Source organism: Puma concolor, chromosome D1 (genome assembly GCF_028749965.1).
Source record: "Puma concolor isolate L17-30 chromosome D1, mPumCon1.1.hap2, whole genome shotgun sequence".
Taxonomy (NCBI): domain Eukaryota; kingdom Metazoa; phylum Chordata; class Mammalia; order Carnivora; family Felidae; genus Puma; species Puma concolor.
Genome location: NC_141676.1, coordinates 7,803,172 through 7,818,121, shown reverse-complemented (window position 1 = coordinate 7,818,121; position 14,950 = coordinate 7,803,172). Strand labels below are relative to the sequence as shown.

Genomic DNA, 14,950 nt, shown 5'->3' with positions numbered 1-14,950 from the left:
GGATGCTGGGCTGGGTTCTTCCCCCCGCCCACCCACCCAGACCCCCCTTGTCTCCTAGATGCACCCCCACGTTCACCAGTCTCTAAGCCTTATGTGATATCTCATACCCCAAAGAGGGGAGAAAGGAAAAAAAAAAAAAAGATGCCTTTCCATGAGAACAATGGCAGTTTCTGCTAAATTTAACATAAAATAAGAACTCATTACTTCTGCCTTAGATCTGAGTGCGTGTCTGGATATGGGTTAATGAGTTTTTCCCTTCATATTCCAAGGAAGCGAAGGTATTTCTCCACGTGCCTTGGTGATGGGTGGCGCGGCTGGGGTGACACAGGCATCCCTCTCCCTCCTCACCTTCTCTTAGCCCTCACCTCCCATCTTGGCAGGAGCCAGCCAAGAGAGAACACTCCAAAGAGCAGCACACAGTGTGGCCTTTGGGAGAGGACAGGGTCCGGTCCTCTAGCTCTGGCTCAGAGCCGGCGCATAGTGGGTGCACAGAGGGGCCACCCAGCTCTTTCTCACCCGACACCCATTCTCCAGGGCTGCGGAGCGATCTCAGAGCACCTGAGAGCACAGTCAGCCAGCCGGTCAGTAGATATATATGGAGGGCCTACTGTGTGCTACGGTTGGACTGGGGCATCCTTCCTGCCTCACGGAGGAAGAGGGAGGAACCCCCACGGGGGAGATGGGGGCCTTGCCCGGGGCCACCAGGGGGGAGGGTCTCTGGGGAATCATGTTTCCACTGAAGGTGTTTCTTCGGATGAGGAGGACTCAGGCAGCAAGAGAGGAAGCCTGAGACGGAAGAGAAGACAAGTCCAATTGTGCACCTCCCTCTGCCACGCTCTGCTTCCTCTGTAAGCACGGTACCTGTCCCCTGGCCCAGCCACACCAGTAACTCCCCAGGCAGGCCCTGCCCTGACTCGGCTCCTGGTCTGTGCCTTGCTGATGTTCTGGGCTCAGATGCCCTTGAAGGCCCTGGAAGGTTCAACGCAGGCACTGTGTCTAGTAAGGCCGCCCCCCCCAGCTCCACCCTGGGCCCCACACTGTGCAGGCGACCAGCTCCCGCGCCTCCCTCGCTGGGGGCCCCTGGCTGGCTGGTCTCACCAGTCACCCCTTAAGGTCCCTAGAGGGCACTTGCCTGGCACACAGGAGGCACCCGTGGCCGTGAAGTGAAGGAATAAGTCAATAAACACCAGCAAATCAGCCAACGGATCAATTGATCAATGCTGAGTCCCAGGAGGGGCAGCCCTTGGCAGCCCCAGAGCCCCAATAATCTGACTTGCCCAAGTGGTCTTACTTCTCCCCTCCCCCTCCCCCTGATGAGGGCAGGGAGAGTAGAGGGCGGGGAATGAGGCAGGAATGGGCCTGCCCCCAGTATGCAGTGGAGACAGCACCGAATACCAATGCACCCACAGGGCTCCCTTCAAGCCGGGGCAGGACGTTAGGGTCCCCAAACTGTGTTCCTTAGCACCTAGAGCTAATAAACTTTCTGCCCCGGGGAGAAAGCCACAGTCACGTGCATTTGGGAACAACCAGATTAATGCCACTCCTGTTTTGGAGGCTCCTCAGACAGGCCCTCGGAATCCCTCAGAAGTGGGTTGGATTCCGGGGCTACACCACTTATTCCCATGCCTCAGTTGTCGCCTCGGTAAAATGAATGCATGGTAAGAGCTCACCGTTCTTATTTTTTACCATCATGACAGCATTGACCCTGCTGATGCGTGCCGGAGGCTCCTCGGAGGGTACAGATTGCTGGGATCCCCTCCACTTTGTCAGGGAGTGTAGGCCCCCATCCCTGACGTGCGCGCGCGCATGCGCAGAAACACACACACACACACACACACACACACACACACACACACACACACCAGCATTTATTCAGCATCCCTGGCCCTCAGGCACAGAGCCAGGCACTAAGTTGGCTGGCATTTCTCACAAGGAGGCTCAGGTATCTCCAAATGGTCTGTTCCCCAGACCACCCCAACCGTAGACAGCTGACGTCTGCAGCCTGCTCTCTGAAACCTGCTACGGGCAATCTCAGGCTGACCCAAGCTTTCGGCCGCAGGAGGACAGGGTGCGGGGATGGGGGCATCTTAGGCTTCAATAAGTGCCCTCAGGGGTTGGAGACCCAGACAGGGTCACAAGAGGGACTCACCAGGACCTGTGGGGGAAGTTCCGGGATCTGTATTTCAGGTCTATAGAACGAAGACCTTCCAAACGTTAACTAACCCTTTCTGACAAGGCGCAGATGGTCTGAGAGGCAGCGAGCTCCGTCCTCACAGGACAGCAAACGGAGCTGGCTGCCGGTCCCTCAAGGGGACATGACTTCTGGGTGGGGGAGGGGACCCACTGACCCTGAAGAGCCCCTGTCTCCCTATCGTGTCTTCCAATGGACCCTGGGAGATGGGAAACCTACCCCCACCCCGCCCTGGCCCCCAGCTTCGGGACTTGCCTTGCCCTGCTCCATCCAAGCAGCTTCTGGCCCTCTCCTCCCCAAAGAAGTCTCAGGACTCACAGATCACTGAGGTTACGGGCAGGTACGTGGTAAGACCCCAGATGGCTGCCCTGTGGCCAAGGGGCATCCCAAGACCCAGGGCCTTGGCTTCTTAGATCCAACTCCACCTGTTTGGTCAGATGGAGGACTAAAAGTTCCAGTTCAGATAGGACAAAGGGTGGCCACTACACCCCGTAACCTGGACCCTGCCCTTGCCCGGCCACCACCAGTTTCCGGAAGCTTCCCTCCTCCCGCGCCCCTACTTCCCAGGAGGCGTTGCTGACCTCACCGAGCATCCTAGAGAAGAGGCAATGGAGCCCAGGAAGGAATCAAACCCCAAACCACACCCCCACACCCAAGTTCTGTGGCCAGTTCTTAGCACCCTGCTTAGGAGGCCCCCCCCCCGGGTGGATCAGAGGGCAGCCAGCCAACCCCCAAATGCTGCATCAGGAGGCCTGGGTGGAGCTTGCTCATCTACTCTCGGGAGCCCCCAACCCCGGTGTGCTTCCCCCGGCCTCGCTGCTGGCCGCCTCCCCTGCCCTCGGCCGCACCTCAGGCCCGCTCGTCAGCACCTGCTTCTCCACCGGCCGGCCCCACCGTCCAGCACCTCTGAAGGACCCTCTCCTCCCGCGGCAAAGTAAATAGGATCTCTCCAGCCACTAACTGACAGCACAAATGAAATCCTGGCGCTCCCCCTCGGAGATTTACGGGGGAAGTGAAATCTTATTTGCACCGTTGCCAAGCCCGGGCCACGATGAAATTATGCCTCAAGAAGAGACCCGGCCGGCTCCTCGCGGAAGCGGCCGCATCAGAGATGGGCTTATTAAAAGCCACAGCGGCCACATTTCAACCTGTTTCAGGTGTTAAGTAATTTACTGCCACCCAGAATTCAGTGGCAGGTTTTTATCATTTTTCTTTCCGTTGATGCAGGCCAGTGGCCCCCGAGGTCCCTACCTGGGGGACTGCGGGTCTAAATGCTCCCTGCCCCCCTCCCCCAGCACTGCGGAGGGAAACGGGGGAGCAGGAGCCTAGGAGGGGGTGATCGGGGGGCGCAGAGTGGCAGCGGACAGCCCTGCCTCTCCTCAGGGTTCCACCAGGCTGGGCCAAAGCTCAGGGTGGCAGGGAGACAGGCTCTAAGATCCCACACCCCACATTTGGGAGACCACTGATCCCCCAAAGACGCGGCAGGCGTCTTCTGAAGGCAGCAATAGCATGAGCCCTGTGAGAGCAGCCACTACAAGCAACCCCACCATTGAGTCTTTATTGGGCACCTGCTGTGTGCCAGGCCCTGCTTAAATGGAGGACCCTGCACCGCGTGGGGCCCCAAAGTCCCCTGCCCGACGGGGCTCTCGAGCTGCTGCTACTGAGCAAATATTTGGGATTGATTAAAATCTCTGAGAGGCAAACGAGCGCTTGAGAGAGGAGACGGTGGCATGTGGGGCACCAGAGGGAAGGGGCGGGGAGGGCGGGAGCCCACCTCACTGAGCTACGTGCCAGTGGCCGCAGCAAGCCTCGAGGCAGGACCTCCTCCATGCCGCTGACCTGTGCCTTTCACTGCCCTGGAGCACGGGCGGTGCGGGGTTCGTGCTCTGCCTTTCCCCTTCCCCGGTCCCCAAAACTCTTGGGGGAATACACAGCCTCCCATTCACAGGATGCGAGGACAGGGAGCCCTCTGTGGTCTGGGGCTCACAGGGTCACAAAGGGCCCCAAGTCCTCCAAGCCCTTTCTCCGCAGTGATGGCTGGAGGGCTGTTTGATGCCTGCTGACTTTGGGGGGATTAAGCCTATTACGGAGGCTAGCACGACGCCCTTTCTGACACCCCCCCCTTCTCCACCTGTTTTCAGATACTCCAGGAAGACTAAGGGGAATCTTCAAAGTCCAGGCTGAGCCAAGAGCAGAAATTCTTTAATTAGCTTTCTCTTGGATTGGGTCCCTGGCAAATGGATTAGTTGTGGTGGGGCGGGAGAAAGGGACTGGAATCCTCCTTAAAGCTGAGATTACAAGCCCGGGGTGAAGGGCTGGGGGGGCTGTCACCAGGGATGGCGGGTCCCTGAGCAGCCCCCGCCACCACCACCACCGAATCAGCGACTCCCCGGGGGCTGGCAGATGGAACCCGTCACCAGGAAGGCGCGGGAGATGTGCTCTCAGCGAGGCCGTGGTCCTCGGGAGTCGGCGCGGAAAGATGCTTGGCAAGGCTGGGCTGTGTGCCTGGGTCTCCTAATGAATGTGCTTCCTTTCTGTGTGGCCGCCCAGACCTGGAACTTCATAATTAGGGGGGGGATTTCCTAAAGGGGCACCCATCTGTGAGAGGTAAGGCAGCACAGCCCCCGATGGTGCCAGGCACCAGACATCTGTCACCATGCTCCAACCTCGCGTATCCCCATTTTCAAATGAGCAAACTGAGGCCCAGATCTAAGAAGCTCACCCAAGGCCGCAGTGGCAGAGATTTCATTTGGGACCAGGTCTGTCCAGGATCCTCCCACTGCCCCAAATCCTGGCCCCCAAGGCCCCCGGGGGAGGCCTGAGTGAGGGTCTGTGAGCCTGGAGGAAAAGGCACGAGTGAGCCCCCACCAGAAATCACTGCGGGGAAGGAGGCCTCCCCAGGCAGGCCTCTTCCAGGAAGCCTTCCCTGACCAGCCCACAGCACTTTGGATTCCCCATCAAGGCGCTTATACCCTGTGCTGTAACCCTGTTGTCCCCACCATACACTGAGCACCTTTTAGAGGCGGACACTTGGTCTTCATCATATTCTGAATGAAGGAAGGAGGGCTGGGCCCACCTCAGCCTGGGGACCAGAAAGAAACGCCTGGTAGGAGGCTGGGCCTCAGGAGCAGGAGGAAGGGAGGGATTCCGGGAGCCAAGCTCCAGGCTGGTGTCTCTCCCGGGCCCGGGTTCCCCTGCTGGCCTGCTTTGCCCAGGGAGGTGCACAAGGGGTGGGTGGGAGGATGATTCAAGGACTTGGAGACCCAGATTCCCCGACCAAAGCCGTTTGAAGTATGACTCGTGCTCTCCCCCTTGAGCTCTGCATCAAAGGCAGCTCCACTGTGGTCCGGCCACACTGTGCTCTGCAGATAAGAGCTGCCCTCGCGGAGCAGGCTGACAAAGGGCGTCTGGGCTGCCCCCAGCTTCCCTCTGGCCTCCCTGTTCCCCGTGCAGCAAGCCGAGCCACCCCCCAAACCCCTGTCTGGGGTGCTCCTGCCTCCCGCCTTCCTGACCCTCTGGACAGGTCTGCCCCAGGGTCAGGTCACTACAGGTGTCCCGGCTCCCGGGGGCATCGCGGCCACCTAAGCCACATCCCCCTCGCAGCCCGGCACCCAGCACCTGCTGAATGAAGGAACACGAAGCTGGATGAACGGCCGTCTGTGGAGCACACGGGAGGGAGGTCTAACCCAGGTCGGGGGGGGGGGGGCGGTTCTGGAGGAGATGACATCTGAGCCGGGACCTGGAGCGTGACCAGCGCCAGCCCGGTGAAAGTGGGAATAAAGAATGCTTCTGGCAGGGGGGAGAGCCTGTGCAAAGGCCAGAAGGGGTGAGAGCACATGCAGTTATGAAGCCCGAAATCATTGATCTGGGCTGGGATGGAGAGGGTAGGAGAGGAAACCAGAAAAGGCAGGAGAGGTTCTGGGGCCAGACGATGTAGGTGCTCCAGAGAGCCAAGGGCGCTACTGGGGCAAGACCTTTCCCACATCGAGGCTCCCAAGGGTGTTGCAAGAAGCCGTGATAACAGCCAAGGCTGCCCAAGTCTGGAGGCGGGGGGGGGTCCCCGTTTCCATCTGGTCTCTGTGAGTACCCGCTACGCGTTGTGCGGTATGCCTCCGGCACCAGCCACGGGGCTACAGAGAGCCCTGAAACCAGAGGCCCAGCCGAGCAGCAGGAAGCGGCACCTTCCCACGAGGGGCGGGGCCCAGGAAGACCCAGGATGAGGGAGCGGCCGGGTGGGGGCAGGGGGCAGGGGAGCCAAACCCCCCAGGAGCATCCCCAGTGGCAAGCGGGCTAAGCCAGGGACACGAAAGGCAGTGGCGGTGACCCTGCTGAGATCTACTGGGAGCGGAGAGTTCTTATGTGTTCTCTGGCGTAAAGCAAGTGTTTCCAAGCTCCTACTACGTGCCGGTTTGGTGCAGGCCGCCTGCGGGTGAGCCCAGGAAAGGGCCGCTCTCCTGCTGCCGCTTCACCCGCCAGTATCGACACTTCCAGCCTCTGCCTCTCGGGCAGTGAAGAATGATGTCTCTCATTTCAATTAGCCTTTTCCTGATTACTCGCGAAGTTCTGCATCTTTTCCCTTGTTTACCGGCCATTTGTTTTTCTCCTACCGGGAATTGCTTGTCTACATCCTTTGCCCATTTTTCTTATTGATTTGTAGGAGCTCTTCACATATTAAGAGAGAAGCGGAGAAGCAGCCTTTTCCTGGGGCAGACCCTCAGGGCCTCCCGCGAGGGTCCCTTGGTCCCAGGAAAGGGAGGAAGATTTGCATGGGTTTCTGGCTGCCCCCACTGAATCTCTCTACACTCATCCAGCTCCCAAATGGCCAACTTTGTCAGAAGACAAAGCACCTTCTGCAGGTGACAGTCCCTGCCAGGTCTGCATCTCAGCTGGCACAGCCCCGAGGGCTTATTTTTTACTTACACTGAGAAGTCTACACCGCCAATGGCTGGCACCCGAGGGGAGCCGGCAGGTGTAGCTGGGCATCCGGGAGGAAGGGCAGACACTCACTGTTCCAAGGACAATTCAGTGGGGGCCACCCAGCAAAAGGGGCAGGTCCCGAAGCCTCAGGCTGACCCTCCCAGCAGAATTCCAGGGCCCCCTCTGACACACACCATCCCGGCACCCGCTTCCAGCCGTGACGGCTCCTGCAGGGTGACCCAGGCCCGAGAGGACGCCTCGGAGCCCCGCCCCCTCACCCTCTGCCACCTGACCTGCGGCCCCGTGGCTTATTTTCTCTCCGATGCTTTCCGTGTTTCAGCAGGCAAACAACACAGCCCATAAAACTGATTTCGAAAGCCTAGAAAGGCACGAACGTTTAGGGAGCCAGGAAAAGTAAGGCCGCTCCTTTCCCGGAGTCATGGCTGCCAGGAGCCCGCGTGGGGCCGTTTCTGCAGCTGGGGCTGGCACAGCACGGGGCCAGCCCTCAGGCTTCCTCGAACCAGGTGGTAAATGGCCACTCAGCACGTGTTCCAAGGGGCCCACCGCAGCCCAGGAGGCTGCGAACTGCCAGCTTACCTCCTCTCTGACTCCCCCGCCCGTGGCCACACCAGCTCCCCAAGAGCCTGGCCGGACTCAGTGGCACCCTCCCTCGCCCAGCCTCGGCTAAGCACCTGGCAGAAGGGTCAGGTTGCAGATTGCGGGCCACCGTCTGGCGCCGGCTAAGGTCACCCCGCTGTAGTTAGAGCAGGAGAGAATGTCCACGCCGAGGGTGACCTGGTGGGCAAGCCCATCACCCTGCTCCGCACCACACTCGGGCGAGCCCTTTGGGAGGGCAAACAAGGCTGCCATAAAAGGCAGCCACCGTGACCTCTGGATAACAAGGGGAATGGGGTGTCAAGGGGGGCCTGGTAAGGCTCAGCCCTCCCCGCCGAGCTCTCCAAACACCTTCCATCCGGGGCCAACGACGTGCCCACTAACCAGGAGGACACCTAGAACCATAAGCGGTTAGCACGTGCCCACTCCCTTCCCTTCGCTCATTTACACACTTACGTACTCATTCATTCATTCATTCATTCATTCATTCAAGGGTGATGTGACATAGTAGAAAGGTCCAAGATACAGAGCGAGATCTGGTTCAAGCTTCCTGACCGGGGACACGTCACTTAACAGCCCTGCATCACTGCTTCTCAACCTGAAAGGAGGAATAGCAAAGCCACCTCTCCCGGCTCAGCTTGTCCCATCGTTATGATGACCATCCTGGGCTCAGAGAGTTGCCGGATGAGGGCGGGACCACGTCTGATGCTGTGGGGGCAGGAGGCTGGGCCAGGTGTGACCACGGAGCCCAGAGGGGCAGGCGCAGAGGAGAGGGCTTCCCTGGAGGTAGCGGGAAGGACCAAATGACCCCAACAGTCTTTCCAGGCAAAAGGGAAGCCAGGTCGGGAGACAGGGCATTCAGGCACTGAAGGTGCCACCTTCGGGTAAGATCCACGACACAACCAACAGACCCACAGACAAGGTAAGGGCGGGACCCCCCTGGGCCTGTGGGCCCCCCGCCCCCCAGAAGTCATCTCTTTCTTCTCCAGGATGAAAACACATCGTGGCATGGAAGTCGTTCAGCCTCCAGCTTAACCACAAAGAGGTAGAGAGAAGCGAGGATCCGCTAACCAGGGACACCCCCCTGCAAAGGAGCCCCAGAGTTTCTTCGGGACCCTGGAGGGGTGGGGAAGTGGGGTGCCAGCCCACGGAAGCACGGGGGCAGCCTCCGAGGGGCTCTCGCGCTGGCTGTGGGGCCGAGAGGCAGCATTTGCATGGAGAGCGCTTGGTGGCTCTGGAATTTATGCAGCTGCCTGTGTGATTCCGGAGGCGAGACGAATCTCCGGCCGCTTTTCTCAGCGGGAACAAGTCTTTCCTTCAAATCGATGGTGACACATTTTTAAACTCTGATATTAAGGAGGGAAAGATTTTTCTGGCCCCCTGGGGGCAACCCTTATTAGTCACTGGCTCGTCTGAGAGAAATTGCAGAGGCAGACCCAGTGGGCCTGGGCAAGGCCAGAGGCCAGGCCGGCTGACACGGGAATGGACAGTGACAAACAAGAGGGCAGAGGGGGACTCGCAAGTCAGAAGCAAAGCCGTGTTGGAGAGACTCGGAGAGCAAGGCTGGGGCGGGGGGTGGGGGGGGGGAGGCGGGGGCGGTGGGCTCTGGAGCAAGGTACGAAGTCTCCGTGGGGGAAATAAAGAACCACTGGTGAGGGTAATAGAGGGAGAAGATGGAGAAAAAAAGGCAGACTAGAAAGAGGCATCAAGCTCAAGAATAAATTGATTTCCAAATGTGAAGTTATGGAAAGTAAAATCTTATTCCCCATCTTGCTCTGGCTGCCAGGAAGCTCAAAGCCACCTTAACATCCAGTCGCCACAGACTTGTTCGGCCTAGTTTTGAGGTGTCGTCTGGGCAGGGCCAGGGTAGGTGCCAGGAGCCAAGCTGACCCCCCAAAGCCCCCTAAGGGCATAAAATAGAAGGGGGGGGCATGAACCGTAGTCTCTCAGTACATAGGACACCAGCGTCAAGTGGCAGGTGGTAGGGCTGAGCAGGGGGCCACGACCAAGAACGAGGTCAGAGGTTGGCAGGGTGGAAAGCACGTGCCATGGGCATCTAGGCCAAAAGCTCCCAGGTGTGGCCAAGTGCACAGGGCACCTTCTTATTGGACGCCCAGCTCAGTGTCCTCCCACGTCCCTTGTTTCTTCCTGTCCCTGTTTTAATGGCTCCCTAGTTTTATTGTACCTATTTTTCAGTGGAAATAGGTGGGTTAAATATTTTTAAAAAATCAATTCCAGCTCAAACGCCCACTTCCTCGGTGATAACAGCCACCATTTATTGAATTCCAACGGCTTGTCACATTTTCATGAATCTTTTCCATCCCCTCAATCACCTTTGGGGGGGTGGGGGGGGGGGAAACGTGGCTCTCCCAGCAGGGTTTACAGAAGAGGAAACTGAGGCTCAGAGGGGAGGTGTATCCTGGTCAAGGTTACAAGAGTTTATAAGTGACCACGGCAGCTCTGTCCAGTCGGCCCCCTGGCACGCCCCCATTCCCACCCCTGAGCCCCAGAGCCCAGCACTCTGCTCTGTGCAGGGGCGGGGGAGGGGGGGGCCTCCTGCCGGCCTCGTTAGCGGGCAGCTGAGGCTGAGTCAAGGTCAAGGCCAGGGAGGCACCAAACACAGTCCGGTGACCCACAGAATTCCCTCACCCCCTGACCCCCACCCGCCTACAACGCCTGGGTCCCCTCTCTGCCAAAACCCAAGGCTTCAGCCACAGCCCGCCCCACCTTCCCGTGACCCTCACCGGGGAAAGTTCCCCCGCCGGCTGCCAGACGGGATTCAGCTCCTTTGACAGTCAAAGCTGCAAAGCTCCCGTCGCAAATGTCAATTCTGGGCCATTTGCTTCGTAGATTTTAATGTTCCTGTTTCTCCTCAACATCCTCAGCAAGGTAGCTCTTGCTTTTCAAAAGGGATGTGGCGTTTGATGATGTTTAAACCGTACGTGAAATACAGCCAGGCGGCAATAATAAAACAGACGCGAGCCCTGCTGGCAGGGGAATGGCTGACAGCCGGGCCTCTCTCTTCCCACATGCTACTCCGCAGCTAAGCTCCTATTTTTATGACAATTACAATGTCCGAAGAGGGGGAGGAAGCAGGGATGGGGAGGAAGGGGGTGGGTACGGCCGTACGAGGACCACTTGTAGCTGCTGGGAGCGGGGTGCAGCGGATGGGGTTTGAATGAACCAAAGCGGGTGATGCCAGCCGGGTGTCCCGGCAGAGAAAGGCCAGCCCCATCCGCCACCGGGCACTGCCCTCCCGAACCGCTGTTGGCCCTGGCTCCGTCCCCCAGTATCCGTCCTCCCTGGTGGCGGTGGGGGGGGGGGGGGCTGGAGTCCTCACTGGCTCTGTCTTCTGACACAACCCCTCCTCCCCCACCACGAGGACACTGATAGCTGTCGCCCCGTGTGCGGGAAGCAGGGCTCAGGGCACAGGGCACCGGGCAGCCTCCACCTAAGGGAGCTCGGCCACCACCTGTCATCAGGGAGCTACTGCGCAGGCAGGCATCCTCGGGCCGCCCTCGCCACCCAAGGGCACCGCCGCGTGCACAGCCCCGTCCAGGGATGGCGACCTGGGGTCAGTGGACACCTGCCCTCCGGGGGCTCCCGTCTGGTGGTGGAGTGAGGTATTTCACTACTAAGAACGACAGTTGTCGCTCACGGAGCCCCTGCGGCCTGCCAGGCACTCGTTCACTTTCCTCTAACCCTCCACAGGGCGCACCGGTGGAAACCGAGGCTGGGAGAAGCCGTCAGCGGAGCCGGATTTTTACCCCAGTCTGTATCGTGAGCAGCCACGGCCCTGGCCCCCACTTGCCCGGGGCGCCCTCCCCACGGGCAGCTGCACCCTCTCACACGCGAGAAATCGAGACTGCGGGGAAAGGGTGCCTGCGATGGTACCGCACGCACGCGGCCGCCCGCAGGGCCCGAGGAAGCATCTGGGCAAACACTTTGCAAAATGAGTAAATGAGCCCAAAAGGTGAGCTGTGAGACTCTGAGGAGGGGGAGGGAAGGCTGGAGGTTTCCGGGGGGGCCCTCGGGGTGGCGTCGGCTCCGCCCATCTGACGGGGAGCGCTTCGGTCAGCGGCCTCCCCCAACTGCTGTCTCCGCACGGGCTATTCCCATGTAACACGCACACCCTTCCCCCACTGGAGGCCCTGCCACAAGAGAGGGGGCGCCGGGCCCATCTGCCTTGCACCCTACGGTCAGCAAACCCCAAATCAGGAGGGCCCCCAGCCTCAGCAACCCTCCCTGGGCCCAGAAAGGGCTCAGTTTCCCACGGGAAGGACAAGAAGGAGGTCCCCCCAGGCCTCCCCTGTCCCCGGCCCAGCTGAGCAGCATGTGACAACAGGCCCCACCCTGCAGGACAGTGCCACCCTCCCAGAGAAGCAGCAGCAGCAGCAGCGAATACAAGAGCTGGCATTTCTTGAGGGCTTCCTTTAGCCCGGACATTGCGCTGTCTTCTTTCAAACTCACAGCCACCCCAGGAGGCGGGGCCTGATGCCCTCTTACTCCCATTACACAGGCAAGAAAACCGAGGCTGAGATTAGATGACCTGCCTGAGGTCCCACAGCTTGTACCCAGGACTGCAACTGCCACTGCCATGCCCTATGATGGGGTCACCAGAGCAGGTGGGGCTGTCTGGGGAGCAGGGGTGGGGTGGGGCGGGGCGAGGAGACAGGGCCGAGCCTTGGACTCTCTTTTAGGCCATGTTACGTCCTAGAGACCACCCCACGCTGGGGCCAGATCAGGCCTCAGCCAGCAGGCCTCAGGGTCAGGGTCAGGGGTACGTATGAGCCCACCCTAGGGGTCCGGAGAGAACAGATTCGGCCCAGAGCCCCTGCAAACAGAGCCGGCTGCACAGAGCTGGGTGTCGAGAGGAAGGGAAGGGCGCCAGTTCCTGGGGAGGGCCCGTGGCTTTCACGTGCTGCGTCCAGACCCCTTCACCTCCCAGGGACACGGCGTACCCATCCGTTAAACAAGCAGGCGAGCCACAGCCTCCTGGAGAGGCCTCAAGCCGGCTGGGCAGCCCTTTGCCAGGGTGCTGGCGGATCATTCTGGTCGAGCAAGCCAAGGGCCGCAGATCCAGCCCTTTTCATGCTTGGCCAATTTAACGGTCCCCATTAATTTCCAAACACACACATTCCCACAAGCTCCGGCCTCCTCAGCTCAGTGCTCGGGAGAGAGAGCACGCTGGGAACACAGACAGGCACGCAGGTGCAGGTGCTGAGGCCAGCCGGCCTCAAGGACAGGGAGGAGCCACTCGGCAGGGGGCAGGGGGGCACCGTGTTTCCTGACCTTGTGTCTGTCGCGATGGGGAGAAGGACAAGGAGAAGGGGCCCAGTTCCTGGGGGGGGGGGGGGGCGGGGGGAGGGGGGCAGGCCTGCTTTGCCACTTTCCTGCTGTGTGACCCTGAGCAGGTCATGGTCCCTCTGGGCCTCAGACACCCTCCCTTTTCCTCTAAGAGACAGCAAATGCCTTGAGGGCAGGTACCGGGTCCGCCTGAGCCTTGTATCCCCAGAGCCAGGAACCTCCCAAGCAGCCTGTAGTGTCCACGGGCAAATGCATTGCCGCCCTCTAGCCCTGGCATCGACGACGAGGAGTCACGGTGGGGGGCTGAGCGGCGTCTGGGCTGGGGCAGGAGGAGGAGGCCCAGAGGGGGTCACTGGCACTTCCAGTCCCTCCCTCTGTCTGACCCACTCTCAAAGGCATTCAATCAATCGTTTATTCAGCAAACTTTCACTGAAACCCAGGACAAAGGGTCACTGGGTCCAAGGCCCACGGCCCACCCACGTGTTCCCTGTGGAAGGACGGGAAGGATCTGGCCAATACACAGGAGACCTGGCAGAAGACCTGGGGGTGGAAGGACCTTTCCAGGGTCCTCGAGTCCTGCCCACTGGCCAAGCTCCGCTCGCTGGACCAGGCCTTGCGAGACCTCAAGGGAATCTCAATAATTCAGGAGGGATCCATCATTTATGAATTTATGTAACCGCTTCTCGACCTTGTGGAAACGAGCCGCCCTCTTCCTACAGCGGGGGAAATGAGGCCTTGGCACCGTCTCGGGTGTTGTGGGGAGGGGGCCAACGGGACCCCAGGCCTCCCAGCCGGCCTTCCAAGCTACTCTGTCCCTCACCCCTACACTAGAAGCAGAGGGAGCTTCTGAGAACACAAACGTGACTGCATCTCCCTTAAACCCCAAGTCTGAAAGGTGAGGGTTTGATTCCTGGCTCGGCCTTTTACCGGCACTCTGGTCCCGTGTGGGCCTCAGTCTCCTCGTCTGTAAAATGGGGGACATATTAGCGCCTGCCTCGGAAGTGAGGCCATGGGTGCGATGTGGGGGCAGCTTCCAGCGCAGAGGGGATAATGAATAACAAGCTGCGGCAGCCTAGACGCAGAGGCTCTGTGGGCTGAGTTGGGGGCAGGGGACGGGACCCAGCTCAACCAAGCACGACAGGAGCTAGAGCCTGCCATGGGCCTCACGGGGCCAACGAGCCCAGACCCAGCCGAACCCAGACCCAGATGTTAGCACCACCTTTCCTGCATCGACCGTCCACTGCCTCAAACGCCACCCCTCCCCCCACTTCTCAGCTGCGCCCGCAGGGGGTGGGGGTGACAACATACCTACTCTTTGACCAGAAAAGAAAAGGGAACAAAGAAGAGGTGTTCCCACCCCCACCCCCCAAAATACAAGGACTTCCGGGTGGCTCAGTCGGTTGAGTGTCTGACTTCAGCTCAGGTCAGGAGTTCGAGCCCCACATCAGGCTCGCTGCTGTCAGCTCCGAGCCCACTTTGGATCCTCTGACCCCTCTCTCTGCCCCTCCCCAGCTTGTGTGTGCACTCGCTCTCTCTCTCTCTCTGTCTCAAAAATAAATAAATATATATTTTTAAACACAAGGATTTCCTGGAAGCTCCAGAGTCAGGCAAACCTCCCCTCTCAGCACCAATACTGGTTAGCTGTGTGGCCTTAAGCAAGTGACTTCACATCTCTGAGCCTCAGTCTCCCCTTTGACACTGTGGGCTTACATAATAACACCAGGAGGCCAGGAAAGGTGGCATGGGATGTGCATTCAGCCCAGATCCGGAGAGAGACCCTTGCTCAGGACAGGCCATGGCTCATTCCAAGCTCCTCAGAGCTTCCCCAAGTCTCCCCTACCCTGTCGCACCCCTTCCTGCCAGGGCTCTCCCTCTCTGCCCCTGGAATGCCCTCGTCCAACTTCTGACGCAGTGCCCCCT

General features: G+C 59.7%; 1 protein-coding gene and 1 long non-coding RNA gene across 2 annotated transcripts in view; one reads left to right on the top strand and one right to left on the bottom strand.

Moving 5' to 3' along the window:
- The window catches only part of MACROD1 (mono-ADP ribosylhydrolase 1), a 144,163-nt gene that overhangs the window by 111,900 nt on the left and 17,313 nt on the right, over positions 1 to 14,950 (bottom strand).
- LOC147576395 (uncharacterized) lies at positions 10,981 to 11,700 on the top strand. The gene is made up of 2 exons (XR_015240742.1): positions 10,981 to 11,346; positions 11,435 to 11,700. It is a non-coding gene; the product is annotated as an uncharacterized LOC147576395 (long non-coding RNA).